This window comes from Haliotis rubra, unplaced genomic scaffold, assembly GCF_003918875.1.
Source record: "Haliotis rubra isolate DU_JTF1 unplaced genomic scaffold, ASM391887v1 Scf841, whole genome shotgun sequence".
In the NCBI taxonomy this organism is placed as follows: Eukaryota; Metazoa; Mollusca; class Gastropoda; order Lepetellida; family Haliotidae; genus Haliotis; species Haliotis rubra.
The window spans coordinates 114,935-134,239 of NW_025767570.1; the positions used below are offsets into that span (position 1 = coordinate 114,935).

At 38.5% G+C, this 19,305-nt stretch overlaps 1 long non-coding RNA gene across 2 annotated transcripts; it reads right to left on the reverse strand.

Moving 5' to 3' along the window:
* Positions 1-10,019: 10,019 nt before the first annotated feature.
* Positions 10,020-17,136, reverse strand: LOC124262508. 2 transcript variants are annotated; one of them, XR_006894613.1, is made up of 3 exons: positions 17,012-17,136; positions 14,028-14,135; positions 10,020-10,378 (listed from the first exon to the last, which is right to left on the reverse strand). It is a non-coding gene; the product is annotated as an uncharacterized LOC124262508 (long non-coding RNA). The 2 variants fall into 2 exon arrangements; XR_006894614.1 differs by having other exon boundaries at positions 14,028-14,170.
* Between the last annotated feature and the right edge of the window lie 2,169 nt (positions 17,137-19,305).

The following is a 19,305-nucleotide window of genomic DNA, read 5'->3' on the forward strand; positions in this document are numbered from 1 at the left end:
GCCATCAATCAAATACATAATTTTTTTTCTTATCCTGACTCATGATCTTTTGCTTATCTCCCTTTTCCTTGCGAATGGTAGTGGAACACGTGAATCCCTTGAAGTTCCCGAAGCGGAGGTAAAAATACACTCACCCACGAGCTACCTCCCTTTTCCCGCGTAAACAGTCATGTGACCAGCCTTACTTGTCACTCTCTCCCTTTTCGCCCAAGTGGATGGCTGGGCGAGCACTGGAGTCCCATATACGGCATTATATCCTTTTTATTTAGGTCCTATTCTTCACATTACGCTGTGTATGGATTTGGCAATAACTACTGTGTACTATATGTAAAAAAAAAACATTTTAAAGATTATTTGTGTCATAATTTCATCGTTATGTAACTTTGTTTACATTTCATGAAATCTTGCAGTGTTTTGCAGGCACAGGTTATCCGTGGCTGATCCTCACCCCCAATGCCTTTCGTGCATAAAACCATGTTCTTCCAGCTTGCGCTGTACTTATTGTGTTGATTTATCAAATCTACAATTTAATCAATATTTGTCTTATATCTATAGACGTGCCATGGATCGGGTGAGGAAGTCATCTCAAGCCACGGCTGATAAAACAGGAGATCAGCCTGCAAACCGTATGTTGCTGGCTACTGCTGAAATTCATAACACTAGGGCTATGTTGAGTACGTTGCAGGGGCAGTCTGCTAGTACGAGGGCCAAGAAGAAGGCTACGACGCAGTTGTCTCCGACGTCTTCTTCTACGTCAAAGAAGAAAGCATCTGTTACCAGATCGGAGGGTAAATCTACGCGGCCTAGTAAGTCAACGTATCAGAAATCCTTCAACGAAGAGATATTACCTCCGCATGAAGTAGACGTTTTTTGATGATCCTCCGTTTCTTCTACCCGAAGTACCTACGAGATCGGCTACTCCATGAAATAAATGGAAGCAAGAAATGAGGATAAAAATAATGCCTTGCTCACATGTGTCTACATTGCTTCTCAAAATACTTGAGATTATTGTCATATCTGATTTCCTTAACATTCCCCCCATAAAAAAGCATGAACTATTAGACTATATAGTAAATAAACTATGATATTTAGCGCAATATTTTGAAGTTTTTGCTCACCTGACCAGGTTTACTTTGAAACATCGTTTGTCATGTCCATTTAGGACAAATAGTTATCATATCTTCTCGCCCTCAATGTTTTTAACAGGCTTATACTAACAGACTACTGGCAGCCTGCTCTTTGAGCACTGAATGTCAGATGAGCTTAGGTCATGACTGCATCTGGCCTCAGCATCTGTAAATATCCCAAACCTCTGGATCATTGAAACGCAATGTTGACATGGTTATTGCTGTCGGTTTTGACACCTGATTTTTCATTCAGAAACAATTTTTAATGTGACCGTAGAATCAGCCATATCAAAACACATTGCAACTATTACTATGCTGTTTTCTCACGAATTCTGGAAAAAATATGTAGCTTGTAATGGAAACACATTGTATGTTAATTGACCTTTTAACTTTTATTATGCACATACCTCAAAATACATACCCAATCAGTCATCATCTTCATCATTATATTAATTGGTGCCTGTTTCATTTGAACAATGTTTTGATTGTGTCCTGTTAGTGCCCACATAAGGTTGTGGTAATCAATGAATGAGCTTTGATTATCGATCTGCATATTGTGAGCGATAACTAGCACAGCAGATGTGGTGCTTTTACTCCAAAATTCATGCTCCCTCATTTAACTGGCCCAGCTTGACTCCATTATTGCAACAGGCAGTGCAAAAGAATTATATGCTTCACTGACCAACATGAATCAGGAAATAAGATAGACACTACTTATTTTCTTGTCAAATTTCATAACAGATTATTCTGATGTAGTTTTGTGTTTAGGTCAGCTGTTGTTTGGTGATGCATTTACCTTTTATTTACTGTTTCCGAACATTTTAGTCTTTTCTGCCTCTTAGTATAAACAGAACACTCCCAGTCACATAAATATCAGAGTAAAGACCTCAGAACATATGCTGACTTGAACCTTTACTCGTTTACTGTGTATTTGTTATCCTATCTTCCCATGACGCAGAAGCTTATGATGTGTATTTTGTCAAATTGTGTTAATGGTTTGGCACATCTCACAGTCAGTAAGATGTGGTGAGTATATGTTCTTGTCAAGTGTTCCGAGACATCGTTCTCGTTTACTTGTTGGAGTCATTGGTATTTATTGTTGCTCATCTGGGCCCGGTTGTTCAAAACTCGGTTATCTTTTAACCAGCCGTTAAGTACATTTAACCGGCTGCTACCTAATAACAGAGGGTTATCTTGTTGTTCAAAACTCTGTTAACTTTTAACAGGCTGTTAACGTGACGTTAAGTTTACACACCTAAGGACCGCCGCTAACTTGTTAACAGTGTGGTTAACTCGCAAATGGCGTTCATGGGTAACACTGCTTTCATGATGCCAGTTCACCAAAGAAAGGATAGGGTGTATCGTGGACTGGACTTCGATATTGGAAATTATTCTGACGAAGATCTAGAGTTACATGCGAAGCTGTAACTATGCACATCATAGGAACTAAAATACATGTTTTACAAGTACATGATGCCTACGTTTCATGTTTTAACGCTTGTGGAAAGGTTATATATGCTTTACTACACTAAATGTGTGAATTTCTTCTGTAAATATTATTCAAACAAACAGTTTCAAAGAATATAACACGTACACCCTATACCCACGTATGATATGATATTGAACAACGCTAAATGTAGATAATTAAATTAGTTTCATGAAAGAAATATCCGAACGATTACATTATGATACTCAAAGTGTAATCGGCGAGATATGGTGATTGTGTATACTCTTATTCTACCGACCTTCACCTCAGAGAAATTACCAAATACACTCCCATTTTAAGAAAGAGAAGAAGCCAGAAATGCCGATTATTACCGTTATCGTTCTGCCTGATTTTGCGTCAGCCATGGCGTCACGCAGCACAGAAGCTTGACAGTTTCTGGTGAACACATCACATACCTGTATTTTATCTATTTTTAATTTCCTATTTCTTGCTACTATGCTCTTTCCATGCAAATGGGTGTCTGAAAATTTGAGAAAATGCTACACAGTGTAAAGTCCGAAATTTTCTTTGCTTACATTTCAAACAGGTATTGTCTTTCGAGCACAACATTTGTTCCCACCCCCAATATCTTTCGTTTCACTTTATCTAGACACTTGGTATTGGTGACAAAGACCAGTTGTAATTAGATTCTAAAATGTATGAGGAATTCAGTAGGGCTGAGACGAGTAGTAAAAAGTGGAATCGAGTATCCGCATGCGTACCCGAATCGGAATCGAGTACCCGGAAATGTAAGAAATACATTCGGGTCAACTTTCTGAATACTCAATCACGATTTGACAGAGATTATTACAGAAAACCTGAACAGTTGGTAATAAGACATTAAAACTGACCTCAAGCTATTTAAGAAAGTAACACCATTACTTACATTCCTCGTTATAACACTGAACGTTTCGTTCCTGCTGCTACTGTAACGTAACTACTCACTGCTCATGCAAAGATAAATTACAGTCATTAAAACTATGCTCCATTAATCGGACAATACCAATGATGTAAAAACCCGTGAATTTCCGGGTTAGAATATTGATCTTCAGTAACCCATGCTTGTCGTAAGAGGCGAATAACGGGATCGGGTTGTCAGACTCGCTGACTTGGTTGACATATGTCATCGGTTCCCAATTGCGCACATCGATGCTCATGTTGTTGATCACTGGATTGACTGGTCCAGACTCGATTATTTACAGACCGCCGCCATGTAGCTGGAATATTGCTGACGTCAAAAATGAAAAAGACAAGCTATTGTCTGCCCTTGTCATTACAGAGCTCTCTCCCCTTTCCGGATACTCGATTCCTAGAAATAGGACTCGATTCCAACTGTACCCGACCCGGATTCGAGTACCCGAGTACCCGTCCCAGCCTTAGGAATTCAGTGATTCATTTGTCGCCGCTGAATATGAAATATAAGTGATGTAATTGGCGTTTCAATACCGGCCTTCGCGAAAAGTGATTTTGTAAACACTATCAATAAAATGGGCGCAAAGTGCACTGGGGCGTTCGTGTGAGTGTATTGATGAAAACATCTGAACACGATTCCAGGTTTATCGGCAACGTTTCAGAATATTTAGTGATTGTATGAAAAACTGATATCATTGTTAATTAATATGCTATTTTTGAAATTCTATACTCCAAGTAATTATCCGATTTTGTTTGGATATGTCCGTCTGGCATCCCTTCTCATAGATGGATTTTAATTATATTTTTACTAATAATTTCAGCAATAGGCCTAATTTCTTTTCATTCTTCGAATGTTTTAATTGAAGCAAATCATCTTTAAAAATGCAATATAAATTGACGAAAACTTAGTTAGCATAAACATTGCTCTCGCAACTGATGTGTAGGAAAATAAACAAAACATAATTATGTATCCATTTCTGTTGAGTGATATGCAGGCCTACTTTGTAGTCACTTTGATTAAATGTTATATTTGAATATCGAAACCGTTTTGTCACAGCGAACACAACACTATCTCTTGTCATATTACTCGATAATATTTGGAATTTTTAACTTATAACAATATCTGAATGCTAATGTCATACACTGATAGGCTCATATGAGGTATACAATGGTACAATAGTAATTCTCTGCCGAATTGTTGCAGCGTCCTATTATACACTTATGAAATATAATACATGTTTTCCGACCATGAAGTCATTAAAAAGAATTATGCATTTTCTGCAGTCACTTGTGAATTGAACTAAATGAATGTTCATCTGATTAATGAGTATCGAGGAAATTATGTTCATCTATAAATTAGACCCAGCTTCATGTTTTTCAAGACATCTTTCCGGAATATGCGTCTGTGATAATGGCGTTCAGATAATGACGATATTGCACAGTATTATTCATGAGATTCCTGTCAACAGTAAGGTCGGATAATAGATTGATTTTATTCAGCAGTGTTGGCCCTGGGGCCTATTGTACAATTACAGTTTGATTACTTGCACGTGGTGCTAGTAACATATTAAGTTTCTATTGGCATTGAATGCATATTTCAGATAAAAGCTAATGGTATTAATTTCACAACAGCTATATTGTTTGATGTTAAAAGATTTGGCAATGTGTGTTGATAAATTACATTTTCTTACAGACTTGGCAAATAATTGATAAATGATATTGATAGCATCTTCACGACGGTTTGGCCATACAGTCATAATACTTTAAGGAGTGAAACGTGAGCGATAGGTCTTGTGGGAATTCAAAGATGCATTAGGACTGTAGCCGTCTAAGCGTAACTCTGTGTGTAATATTCATACATTTTCTAGCCACGGACAACATGCTTCTAATATTGATATTATTTTCATGGATTCATCATGTTTTATCTATAGCTGTGCTATAGTGTTTCATTAAATTGTCTTTTCTGTTGTTGAAATTGAAGTAAGTCCCGCACAGAGCTGGGATCACATGTCTTTGAAAATTATGCAAACGGCTGGAACCTTGTGTTCCAATACAAAACGTTCGTAGCGCTACGACATTCGCATGCCTATGATAAACTATAGAGTTGGCCTCAACCATTGACTGGATTACATTCTCTTCGTCAGCAGAGACATTTCGTCTTCTCTTTTTCCTTGGGCTGCAGGCGACATTTTGCGTTTCCATTTTTGGTAAACAGGAAGTAAACAGAAAACGGGATTATGGGATATATGGAAGCTAACCAGTGACATTTACCACACTGTTAAACTTTGACGGCGACGTTAGCTAACGGCATGAAAAACCATGTTTTGAACAACGCATATTAAACGTTCGGTTACCTAACGGCCGGTTAAGGATTTAACCGGCCGTTATGAGTTAACCAGCGGTTAAGATAACCGAGTATTGAACAACCGGGCCCTGGTCATTAGACAAAAGGCAAATTGTGTTTCTGATAACATAACTCTTCAAGAAAATGTTCGATTAGTAAATTGGGTTTATTTTGTTAAAGTTATTGACAGAAAATTGAAGTATTCCAATGCTTCTACCAAGTTAATGGGGAGCAACTGCACTAGGTCACATGGCTCGATCGTATATGGCGGAGCCTGCAAAACCTGCAACCGTAAACTACTTGGTTCTGTTCACCACCAAGGTCTAAGACTTTGTCTTGGATCATTTAGAACTTCTTCAGTTGATAGTCTCTATGCCGAGGCAGATGAGCCATCTCTTTCCCAACGCCGTATTAAATTATCTTTACAATATATTACCAAACTATATTCTAACGAGTCTAACCCTGCATTTAACTGCGTCTTCAATCCTCTTTATGAGGATTTGTATAACAAAAAGTCTTCTCTTGTTCCGCCTCTTGGGCACAGAATTAAACCATTCCTTTCTGCCGGAATTAAGCTGGAGAATATATCTCCTTCTCGACTTCTTTCTTCTCCTCCTTGGCAATTGGTGAGGCCAGACGTTGACTTAACATCAACAACATTTAAATAATCCGAAACGAATGATTTACAGTATAAACAAGAATTTAGTCAACTAAGAAATAAATATAATACATATAAGTCCTTATTTACAGATTGGGCATACCCTAGCATTACACAACGGGAATATTGCGACTGGCTCGAAATGGGGTGTGTTCAGATACTATTAAGGTCATACATCACAGCCGAATACCTGTATTGGAGCTCACGAATATTCAGGAATCATCAGGCATGTGCTAGCATTACACAAGGAAACAGGACCATGTCGACTGGCAATAAATCGGCTTTCATAGCTAATATTGGGCGAGATAAACACAGCCTAATATCAGATTCGGAGCACATACATATTCAGAATTCGTAGGGCATACCCTAGCATTACACAATGGGAATATTCCGACTGGCTCGAAATGGGGTGTGTTCAGATGGAATTTAGGCTTTGAAACACTGTCAAAGAAACCCTCTTGTTTGACAAGAACACGTGAATACTCCCGACTTCTTCCAAGTGGGTCCCTCTACAGATGAAAATCTATCTACAAATATGAACCCAGGCTGTGTCGGAACCTTTTATCTGATGGACATGTCTTTAACCCACACATGTGACATGAAATACGAGTCAACGGCACTAGGAGTAGGCAAAGACGAGAGCAGAAAAGGATATTGTGTTGTGTATGCATCCCTTGTAGATTACAGGAAGGTTTGTTGTAACCCTGGGCGCGGTAAGAAAGATATAAGATATAATTATACGTACAGCACAGCCATGGGCTTTCATCTGTTCTTAGGTATATGCATAGTGCATGCGTTTATGGGCTTTGAACTCTGGAATAGCTATAGTTGGAAGTGGATACATCAAGTCCTCACTTGTATGTATCTCCTTATATAATTAGAAGTTAACTTCGTTATTAATGCATTTGATATCCGTCGTTCGCCTTGACCCTTTAGTTGATTACTTATACAACTCTTATTTGGTTGTTTGGCACTTGCGTATGTAAAACCATTCAGTGGGAATTGTATATCATTTTGGCCGTTAGTTCTCTAATTCCTCACGTGGCAGCGTGTACTCCAAGTCCTCAATTGGCAGTGTGTACTCCAAGTCCTCAATTGAAAGTGTATATTTGAAGTCCCTCAATTGGCATGCGTGCCCAAGTCCTCAATTGGCAGTGTCATTCCAAGTCCTCAATTGAAAGTGTCTTTTTCAAGTCCGTCATCATTGACATGTGTATTTGATAGCTACTATGAATTAGAAATCTGTAAAAATAATTCAGAAGCATGCTTTTTTGTCAAGTCCCCATTTGAAAGTGTTTTTTTTAAATTTGACATATCATCAATGGCAGTATCACAGCTATTTTGAATTAGAAATCTGTAAAAATAATTCAGAAATTGCTTTTGTGTGTCAAGTTCCTATTTGGCATGTGTTTTGTCAAAGGTCCCTCAGTTGTGCAAGTCCTTACACGTATGTGTGTGTCTGTTTTATGCATGTATTATAACATGACACAATACAAGGATTATACTGGATGTTTCTGGAATGAAGAAATCGGAAGAAATATACAGACTTTTTGTGCCAAAATTGTGATGACCGTTAGCTATCTTGATCCAGACTCCCAGTGGCGTTTGTTCCATTCGTGACCTATGTGTCAGGAAATTAAACGTTGCATTAATGATCCTTGTAAACGGCTGTGGAACATTGTCTATTACAAAGGAAGGCAATGACCAAGACTGCTTCAGTTTCGATTTGTTTATTGGGATAAATTGTAAAGCACAAGTTCAACAACAAAGGTGATGACACCATACTCTACTATGTATAAGGAGCAATTTACTTTACAAAACTGAAAAATATCATACAGCGTATTTAAGCGCTGAAAAGAGAATATGTACAAAACAATGATCAAAATACTAAAATGAACGTATTAGGCATGACATGTTGTAAGAATATGTGGGATTTCACTTCTCAGTGAAAGCCAGATGTGGAGGTTTGCGAAAATGCGAAAAGAGAGACACTGAAGAACCAACGATGAACGAGTGAACAGTGATGAATACAACTATGGGGATTCATGCCCGTTTCTGTAGCATCAGACACAGAATTTGTACTGTGGCATCGAAGGCCTTGAAGACATTACACCGCCATGGAACATGTCATCGTCAAAAACCCAAAAGATCCAGAGAATCCAGCACTATATGGTGATACCCGATCAACGAATGACTGACTAGCACATTGCGAGTTCAGGAAGAACGACATTCATGAATCACAGAAACACTGCGAATTAAGAAAAGTATCAGCTCGTATGGTTCCACCATTCTGATCTCATAAACAACGGAGCAGGATAAGTAAGTTGTATTCTAATCTGGCTCTGTTAGATGTTGAACCATAATGGTTCTTGCACCGGTTATTTCATCAAAAGCAAATAATAGAATGACTTCCACTTCAGCACAGAGGTTATGATCTTATGCGCCCTGAATATCATCAAGGTAGATTATCTCCCAACCTGTCTCTAGAAGTAAACTAAATAGAGACCAAGTGACAATAGATTAGTGAACAAACCAGTTATTGTCGCGTCTAAGCCCTTCAAAAATAAGGGTATCACTTTGATCTTTAGAACACTTATTCTCATGATCCGGCTCCGCTACACTTGCGTCTTTTGTCAAACATCAATAAAACTGTATAGTAAGCTTTTTATGTCTATGTTATCATAGAAAGTTGTGGCACTAAGTTTTGGTCCAAAGAGACATAGACCTGATGTGTCGAACAGGAAATGTCAAAGACCGATTGTTCCTAACACAGAGTAAAGAGATAAGAGTTAAAATGATAATAAACAAGAAACAAATGTACAAGAAAAACTCAGACTTTGGATATATACTATTCACACTTTGCTAAGGGTCATATCATGGATTCAGCAGGAACGTATGATGTGGGGACAAATTTGGTTTATATATTTAATCTTATAGTAAGCATGGATCCTAGGTTTCAGTATGTCATTTCATCTTGTGGATCCCATACCTGTTATTGACATGTGTTGTGTACTTGTCAATGACTCGTTCCATGATCTGCAAAATGGTAATTGGTGCCATGAAAACCATTTTTATGGTTACTCATGCATCAAGTGCATAAGGTTTAGATTAAAGTGGCTGTTACCATACTATTATTTTTTTCCAGTATTAAATTGAGGCACAGTTTCAAATTATAAATCTACGTTAAGGTAAAATTGTGAATTTTTGTGATCCTTAGCAAAGTATGAGTAGTATATATAATGAACGCATTAACGTGCATACGATTTGAATGTGTATCTGAACGAGTAACCGATTCCCGTGGATCTCGGAATTAATTGATCATGGTAATTTGCTCGTTTGATGTTCATTGCACAGAACACGGCATAATCATGTACTATTCATAGTAATTATGGTTGGGCTACAGACTCCAAACAGTAATAACTCTTGAACAGGAGGAGATGAACAATTACCTTTTACACAAAATCCAAAATATGACTTCCAATGTTCATACAAACAATTCTTTTTTATAATAGAGCAATACATTTGTAAAACATTTTTTTTTTTAAAGTTACATCTTTCCCAAATGTTCCCGTTTAGAATATTAAATTGTCAGTTCAGAATTAACTTCAGTTAAGTCACCAAAGGCACTCCCGCTGGAACAAGTCAAATTTTAGGCTGTTGGTAACACGTTTAGATGGAACAGAGTCGAACCAAGTGATCGTATTCAAGTGACACTCTTCCCACCAAAGTCAAAGTATGCCGACTGACTCTTGGTGTCGCCGATGCAGAACGCTGTGCATGATTCGTAAAATTACCCTTGTTGGAGGGCGTAGCCATGGACGACTGAGGACTTGTACAAGGTGAAGTTGTCGCTGAAGGTGGAACATTCTGATAATTGAAAATCACTATAAAGACTGTGCTGCGTGACATTGCATACTGACTACTTTAATGTACGAGGGACGCATTTCCTATATATGTAACACTTAAGTGAAACCTGCGGGTGTGACGGTCCAAATAGCCTCTGCCCAGGACTTCCAAGCAACGTACATGAGTGGCTGCTTATACGACGTAACTCCTATTATAATCAATGTAACTATCAGCAACCGATGCATAAGCCAGGTCACTGCTGACGTAAATCCCGCTGGACTTATTGTGCAGAGGGCTGGGTTACAGAAAGTATCGACGTTGCCTGGAGTGGGGTGCTTGGGTCATTTATAGTCAGTGTTAGAACCATGTGAATGATTAGGCACTGTCCAACGGAACATGACAAATTTGCGTTGAAATATAACTTTGAATGTATTCTTTGCTCGTGTATATAAATAAATTTGTTTTGACCTATATATACCGGCAGCAATATTGATTCAACGTTAAAGTTTATCCCCTTGACTCGCTCGCTCACTAACTCACTTTTTTATAACTTATAGCCCCACAATGACGTGATCATGACATTGGTCCTTTTCGTAAAATTATTATATCTATACAAAGAAAAGGCATATTCCACATAATTCGTTTGCACCAGGGACGTGGTGAGATATTATAACACAAACTGAATCAGATTAAAACACACTCTAAGGCTAACTTACGGAAACCTACGAAATGTCGGCTACAAATGTTTGCCTTACCATGGGCCTCTGCCAATGGAAACACTGTTGAACCACAATCATTTTACAAGCTCTTCAATCTATCAAAGGAAGTGACAAGTTACGTCCATAGGACCTCGTGTCTTTGAGAGGATTACAGTTTTAAAAAAACTAAATTTTGAGATGACCGCCGTCTCGAAATGCTTCGCAGTTCAAGCAACATGGTATTCAAGCATCAAGGCCGGACACTCTGGTGTACCCAACCCGCCTGCTTTGCCGTTCGCTACGCTACCATCGCATGCAATCGATTAAAATTCAATGTAATCATAACCATAGATGATTGGCCTATCGATCACCACTCACGACACCTACCAATTCGTTATTGTTATTTCTGGCATTGTATTGATTAATTGTACCGAGAAACATTTCGATTTGGGGGTCATCTCAAACGTTTTAAACACATGTTTGGGAATATTTAAATCTCTAATCCTCGCAAAGACACGAGGACCTGTGTTTATGTCCGCTTCTGAAGGTTGATATGTCGAAAATATATAAATGTTACAAAATGATGATGCATGTTTTTCATTATGGGTTACGAAATACGTTAGAATCGTATATCTCCACCACGTAAAACAGACATGAGGACTACGTGGTTTAACATCACTTCACTGTTGAGATGAGCAAACAATGTTTCTCCATTGTTGACAATAGCAGCCTTCGTCAACTATTAAATATGGACCTTAATTTCGTGAACACCCTCCTACCAATTGGAATTACAACGTTAAAATCGCTATGGATGCTGTCGAAACATATGCCCCAAAACTGGGCCATAAGAGAAGAAGAACCCGTGGAATGTCTTTAAAATGGGTAAAGTCAATACGTGATGTTGCCATTGGTAGAATACACAAACTGAAAACGAGGAAACAGAATTGCAATATACCCATTCTGTCCCAGCCAGCTGTCATCCAAAGTCTGGCTGCCCTGCATGAAAGGTTTGTCGTCATTCCCAGTTGACAAAGCCCAAATTAACATAACCATTATATATAAACATCATTACATAAATTATTTGATCACAAAATTTTGGTGTACGTGACATTTATACAAATGCCTCATATGAGGCCAGTGTGTTATCTAAGGTAGACATCTGCCTAAACCATTCAACAGTGCTATCTGGCTTGACTCTAACACCTGAAGACATGTCCATTCCTCTTTTTGTACTGGATTTCCAAAACTACATACAAATCAGTATAAGGGGTTCCAGCAAATGTACCAGCAAATAACTATCTCAGAGATTTACCATAATCCTTAATACTATCAAGGAAGTATGTTCTCGATATTCACAGAAGATTTTTGAGACTTTAGGAATTAATACTAAGTGGATTATCAAAACTCAAAGGATTTGCTTACAGTTTTAGAATCTCAGCAAAGGACTGTTCTGCTCTGTCAAAATACTTGATTTTTAAACGATCTCTTCCATTATCCCATATGACAGACGTCAATAAAAACTTCATTTCTTAATTCATGGTGCTTTTTGTAAACAAACGTGGTGAACAAAGATATACCTAGATATCTATCTGCATGGGTTCAGGAAAGTTTGTCAAACATATGAAAGCAAATGTCACTTGAAGGTTACGGAGAAACAACATTTTAAATGCTGGACTTTCTCATTGATAACATGTTTGTGAAATTTGGGGGTAAAATATCTCGCCAAGCAGTAGGCATCCCAATTTCTTTATGCAAATGAATCATAATTTCTGGTTTGGGTTGGCAAATTCAAAACAAGGTCATTTGGCCATAGACGTTTAACTTAAGCTTCAACTAGACAATTGCCTTCAACGGATTTACCCACCTGAACCTGACAAGTGAGACCGCCTGAACTGTTCGATATGCATCAAGATTCAGAGACAAAAATATCCACAAAGTTGTATGACAAAAGGATTGATTTTAACTTTCCAATAGGCAACTTCCTTTCATGTCGAGCAATATTCCAAAAGCTCCAGCCTTTGGTGTTTACATTTCACAACTTTTGAGGTATAAGCTAGCGTGCCTTTTTTAAGGGGATTTCAAAGAGCGTGATGCCACTCTTGCTCAAGGTGTTTGATCAAGGCTACAACATTCAATGCCTCAATAAAGCTGTCAAGTAGTTTTATGGTAGACATGTTGAGGAAATTTCCAAATTTGATGCATTAGTGACAAAAATGATGTTCGATGCAATTCCTTATTTTAACTTATACCGTACGTTCTCGAAATATTTCAGGTTAACAAATGACTAGACTTAGGATATGTTCATGACGGGTGGGGCAGGATACGCTCACCATTTCGTGAACACCTGTTATCATCACTATTTCAAAGTGATTCATAAACACATGCTCTGTCATCGTATCCCATGGTGATAGACCCGATTTGTTTACAAACAACATCACACAGCTCTAATACTGCTGAAACAAATGTCTGCGTATGATATAGTCACAACTGTACAATCGACTCTGCTTTTGGCAGAGATGTTTTATGAATGTGGAACGGGTTTTGTCGCTTCTATTTACAGCATGTTCAGGACTGAATACCTCAAAGTACGGACACAACTGAAGTTCTTGTGTCTCAAGATACGGATAAAGGCTTCCCCGCTCTCATTCTTTTGATAGAAAGCATATGAAATTTTAACAATATTTTTCCGCCCTCAAGACAAAATGGCGATGCTGGGGCCCAGGAATACAACAGTATACGGGTAGTGCTTCAACGTGTAATTTCAATGTTCAGGACTTGCTGGGGATTCAGAAAACGTTTCGTTCTGAGGTTGGAAGAGGGAGAGGGGTGATCCTAATATTCACCCATGTCGGCAATTCCTTATGTATTCATTCACCCACAAACACATTCACGCATAAACTCACTAGCCCAAAGAGGAGCAATAAACTTACATGGCCCAAAAATTCATTCAACGTACCTGTGAGGATGCGACAGACGTCTCCGTAGATCCCGTAGCCCACGTCACACCTGCAGAACCTGACGTTACAATGGGTAGTTAGGGAGAGACGCACAGTCCACGTGTCCACTGTTGAACCACAATCATTTTACAAGCTCTTCAATCTATCAAAGGAAGTGACAAGTTACGTCCATAGGACCTCGTGTCTTTGAGAGGATTACAGTTTTAAAAAATAAATTTTGAGATGACCGCCGTCTCGAAATGCTTCGCAGTTCAAGCAACATGAAATTCAAGCATCAAGGCCGGACACTCTGGTGTACCCAACCCGCCTGCTTTGCCGTTCGCTACGCTACCATCGCATGCAATCGATTAAATTTCAATGTAATCATAACCATAGATGATTGGCCTATCGATCACCACTCACGACACCTACCAATTCGTTATTGTTATTTCTGGCATTGTATTGATTAATTGTACCGAGAAACATTTCGATTTGGGGGGTCATCTCAAACGTTTTAAACACATGTTTGGGAATATTTAAATCTCTAATCCTCGCAAAGACACGAGGACCTGTGTTTATGTCCGCTTCTGAAGGTTGATATGTCGAAAATATATAAATGTTACAAAATGATGATGCATGTTTTTCATTATGGGTTACGAAATACGTTAGAGTCGTATATCTCCACCACGTAAAACAGACATGAGGACTACGTGGTTTAACATCACTTCACTGTTGAGATGAGCAAACAATGTTTCTCCATTGTTGACAATAGCAGCCTTCGTCAACTATTAAATATGGACCTTAATTTCGTGAACACCCTCCTACCAATTGGAATTACAACGTTAAAATCGCTATGGATGCTGTCGAAACATATGCCCCCAAAACTGGGCCATAAGAGAAGAAGAACCCGTGGAATGTCTTTTAAAATGGGTAAAGTCAATACGTGATGTTGCCATTGGTAGAATACACAAACTGAAAACGAGGAAACAGAATTGCAATATACCCATTCTGTCCCAGCCAGCTGTCATCCAAAGTCTGGCTGCCCTGCATGAAAGGTTTGTCGTCATTCCCAGTTGACAAAGCCCAAATTAACATAACCATTATATATAAACATCATTACATAAATTGTTTGATCACAAAATCTTGGTGTACGTGACATTTATACAAATGCCTCATATGAGGCCAGTGTGTTATCTAAGGTAGACATCTGCCTAAACCATTCAACAGTGCTATCTGGCTTGACTCTAACACCTGAAGACATGTCCATTCCTCTTTTGTACTGGATTTCCAAAACTACATACAAATCAGTATAAGGGGTTCCAGCAAATGTACCAGCAAATCCCTATCTCAGAGATTTACCATAATCCTTAATACTATCAAGGAAGTATGTTCTCGATATTCACAGAAGATTTTTGAGACTTTAGGAATTAATGCTAAGTGGATTATCAAAACTCAAAGGATTTGCTTACAGTTTTAGAATCTCAGCAAAGGACTGTTCTGCTCTGTCAAAATACTTGATTTTTAAACGATCTCTTCCATTATCCCACATGACAGACGTCAATAAAACTTCATTTCTTAATTCATGGTGCTTTTTGTAAACAAACGTGGTGAACAAAGAGATACCTAGATATCTATCTGCATGGGTTCAGGAAAGTTTGTCAAACATATGAAAGCAAATGTCACTTGAAGGTTACGGAGAAACAAAATTTTAAATGCTGGACTTTCTCATTGATAACATGTTTGTGAAATTTGGGGTAAAATATCTCGCCAAGCAGTAGGCATCCCAATTTCTTTATGCATATGAATCATAATTTCTGGTTTGGGTTGGCAAATTCAAAACAAGGTCATTTGGCCATAGACGTTTAACTTAAGCTTCAACTAGACAATTGCCTTCAACGGATTTACCCACCTGAACCTGACAAGTGAGACCGCCTGAACTGTTCGATATGCATCAAGATTCAGAGACAAAAAATATCCACAAAGTTGTATGACAAAGGATTGATTTTAACTTTCCAATAGGCAACTTCCCTTTCATGTCGAGCAATATTCCAAAAGCTCCAGCCTTTGGTGTTTACATTTCACAACTTTTGAGGTATAAGCTAGCGTGCCTTTTTTAAGGGGATTTCAAAGAGCGTGATGCCACTCTTGCTCAAGGTGTTTGATCAAGGCTACAACATTCAATGCCTCAATAAAGCTGTCAAGTAGTTTTATGGTAGACATGTTGAGGAAATTTCCAAATTTGATGCATTAGTGACAAAAATGATGTTCGATGCAATTCCTTATTTTAACTTATACCGTACGTTCTCGAAATATTTCAGGTTAACAAATGACTAGACTTAGGATATGTTCATGACGGGTGGGGCAGGATACGCTCACCATTTCGTGAACACCTGTTATCATCACTATTTCAAAGTGATTCATAAACACATGCTCTGTCATCGTATCGCATGGTGATAGACCCGATTTGTTTACAAACAACATCACACAGCTCTAATACTGCTGAAACAAATGTCTGCGTATGATATAGTCACAACTGTACAATCGACTCTGCTTTTGGCAGAGATGTTTTATGAATGTGGAACGGGTTTTGTCGCTTCTATTTACAGCATGTTCAGGACTGAATACCTCAAAAGTACGGACACAACTGAAGTTCTTGTGTCTCAAGATACGGATAAAGGCTTCCCCGCTCTCATTCTTTTGATAGAAAGCATATGAAATTTTAATATTATTTTTCCGCCCTCAAGACAAAAAGGCGATGCTGGGGCCCAGGAATACAATAGTATACGGGTAGTGCTTCAATGTGTAATTTCATGTTCAGGACTTGCTGGGGATTCAGAAAACGTTTCGTTCTGAGGTTGGAAGAGGGGAGAGGGGGTGATCCTAATATTCACCCATGTCGGCAATTCCTTATGTATTCATTCACCCACAAACACATTCACGCATAAACTCACTCGCCCAAAGAGGAGCAATAAACTTACATGGCCCAAAAATTCATTCAACGTACCTGTGAGGATGCGACAGACGTCTCCGTAGATCCCGTAGCCCACGTCACACCTGCAGAACCTGACGTTACAATGGGAGTTAGGGAGAGACGCACAGTCCACGTGTCCACTGTTGAACCACAATCATTTTACAAGCTCTTCAATCTATCAAAGGAAGTGACAAGTTACGTCCATAGGACCTCGTGTCTTTGAGAGGATTACAGTTTTAAAAAAAAAATAAATTTTGAGATGACCACCGTCTCGAAATGCTTCGCAGTTCAAGCAACATGGTATTCAAGCATCAAGGCCGGACACTCTGGTGTGCCCAACCCGCCTACTTTGCCGTTCGCTACGCTACCATCGCATGCAATCGATTAAAATTCAATGTAATCATAACCATAGATGATTGGCCTATCGATCACCACTCACGACACCTACCAATTCGTTATTGTTATTTCTGGCATTGTATTGATTAATTGTACCGAGAAACATTTCGATTTGGGGGTCATCTCAAACGTTTTAAACACATGTTTGGGAATATTTAAATCTCTAATCCTCGCAAAGACACGAGGACCTGTGTTTATGTCCGCTTCTGAAGGTTGATATGTCGAAAATATATAAATGTTACAAAATGATGATGCATGTTTTTCATTATGGGTTACGAAATACGTTAGAGTCGTATATCTCCACCACGTAAAACAGACATGAGGACTACGTGGTTTAACATCACTTCACTGTTGAGATGAGCAAACAATGTTTCTCCATTGTTGACAATAGCAGCCTTCGTCAACTATTAAATATGGACCTTAATTTCGTGAAACACCCTCCTACCAATTGGAATTACAACGTTAAAATCGCTATGGATGCTGTCGAAACATATGCCCCAAAACTGGGCCATAAGAGAAGAAGAACCCGTGGAATGTCTTTTTAAATGGGTAAAGTCAATACGTGATGTTGCCATTGGTAGAATACACAAACTGAAAACGAGGAAACAGAATTGCAATATACCCATTCTGTCCCAGCCAGCTGTCATCCAAAGTCTGGCTGCCCTGCATGAAAGGTTTGTCGTCATTCCCAGTTGACAAAGCCCAAATTAACATAACCATTATATATAAACATCATTACATAAATTGTTTGATCACAAAATCTTGGTGTACGTGACATTTATACAAATGCCTCATATGAGGCCAGTGTGTTATCTAAGGTAGACATCTGCCTAAACCATTCAACAGTGCTATCTGGCTTGACTCTAACACCTGAAGACATGTCCATTCCTCTTTTGTACTGGATTTCCAAAACTACATACAAATCCAGTATAAGGGGTTCCAGCAAATGTACCAGCAAATCCCTATCTCAGAGATTTACCATAATCCTTAATACTATCAAGGAAGTATGTTCTCGATATTCACAGAAGATTTTGAGACTTTAGGAATTAATGCTAAGTGGATTATCAAAAACTCAAAGGATTTGCTTACAGTTTTAGAATCTCAGCAAAGGACTGTTCTGCTCTGTCAAAATACTTGATTTTTTAAACGATCTCTTCCATTATCCCACATGACAGACGTCAATAAAACTTCATTTCTTAATTCATGGTGCTTTTGTAAACAAACGTGGTGAACAAAGAGATACCTAGATATCTATCTGCATGGGTTCAGGAAAGTTTGTCAAACATATGAAAGCAAATGTCACTTGAAGGTTACGGAGAAACAAAATTTTAAATGCTGGACTTTCTCATTGATAACATGTTTGTGAAATTTGGGGGTAAAATATCTCGCCAAGCAGTAGGCATCCCAATTTCTTTATGCATATGAATCATAATTTCTGGTTTGGGTTGGCAAATTCAAAACAAGGTCATTTGGCCATAGACGTTTAACTTAAGCTTCAACTAGACAATTGCCTTCAACGGATTTACCCACCTGAACCTGACAAGTGAGACCGCCTGAACTGTTCGATATGCATCAAGATTCAGAGACAAAAAATCTCCACAAAGTTGTATGACAAAGGATTGATTTTAACTTTCCAATAGAGCAACTTCCTTTCATGTCGAGCAATATTCCAAAAGCTCCAGCCTTTGGTGTTTACATTTCACAACTTTTGAGGTATAAGCTAGCGTGCCTTTTTTAAGGGGATTTCAAAGAGCGTGATGCCACTCTTGCTCAAGGTGTTTGATCAAGGCTACAACATTCAATGCCTCAATAAAGCTGTCAAGTAGTTTTATGGTAGACATGTTGAGGAAATTTCAAATTTGATGCATTAGTGACAAAAATGATGTTCGATGCAATTCCTTATTTTAACTTATACCGTACGTTCTCGAAAT